The sequence below is a fragment of the Choristoneura fumiferana genome, chromosome 4 (genome assembly GCF_025370935.1).
Source record: "Choristoneura fumiferana chromosome 4, NRCan_CFum_1, whole genome shotgun sequence".
NCBI classification, from domain to species: domain Eukaryota; kingdom Metazoa; phylum Arthropoda; class Insecta; order Lepidoptera; family Tortricidae; genus Choristoneura; species Choristoneura fumiferana.
The window spans coordinates 8,744,233-8,745,313 of record NC_133475.1 but is presented as its reverse complement, the minus strand read 5'-3'; positions in this window follow the sequence as shown (position 1 = coordinate 8,745,313).

Here is a 1,081-nt window from a genome sequence, read left to right as displayed (position 1 = left end):
CAAGGCACCGTAATCAATTGGATAATTATTTAAAATTCACCTCAGAAAATCAATGATGGGACAGGTATATAATTGTCGGGATCTGGGTTGTCTGCTTGTGCCTGTTTCCATAGTCTCACGTCCATTCCTATGAACAAACATTGCGTCAATAGTGCACTTAAACTATCTATTCAGTGTCTTAAGAGTGTGGGTGGTCTTTTATGACATTTTAAACAACTGTGCCAAAACATTACTCCATGTCGGGATAAAAGTAGCCTTTGTGTTATTCTAGATGGCCAGCTATATTCATATCAAATTTCACCCAAATCTGTCCAGTTATACCATGCGTACTAGTCAACGAAAGTTCCATGGAAATTCTCAAAAATTGCATCGTGGTCTTTATGTTACAAACACACACACACACGGCGCACGCATGCACGCACGCACGCACGCACACACACACACACACACACACACACACCACACACACACACACAGTCACAACTTTCGCATTATAAATATAGTAGGATAGTGAGCAGCAGATCGCGAGACCAGGTCGCGGTCGTCAATATTGGAATGCTACCTTTAGAAATGCTACTGATTTCTAACGTGGATATACGAGTAGTATATAGTCTCACCAAGTCAACATGGACATCCATGGAAGAGACATATCGTCGATGATACTGCAATTCCTCGTAACTCACAATGGCTAAAAGCCCGATTTTTTTTGAGTTAGGACAGTTTTTTGAGTTTATGTGCGATATGCTGAGCAGAAGAAGATAGTCTCACCAGGGGGCGCGTCTGCAGATACTGTGCGAGCGCCTGCGCCGTGGGCCGCGTGACCGCCGTGACGGCCCCGCACCCGCGCCGTTCAGCGCCGTCCGCGCCGCTCCCGCGTTCAAAAACGCTGCCAGCTCTGACGCTGATATGTGCGCGCGTTAGCGTTCTTGTCGACGACGTATATCACCACTGCGTTAAGTCAAGGTGCGGGTTAGATTAGAATAGTGATAAAAATTAAAATAGTGGATGGATTCTACACTTTCTGTCACCAAATGCTATGCAGTTGGCAAAGGTTATAATATAAGTATTTCAGCACCTACTT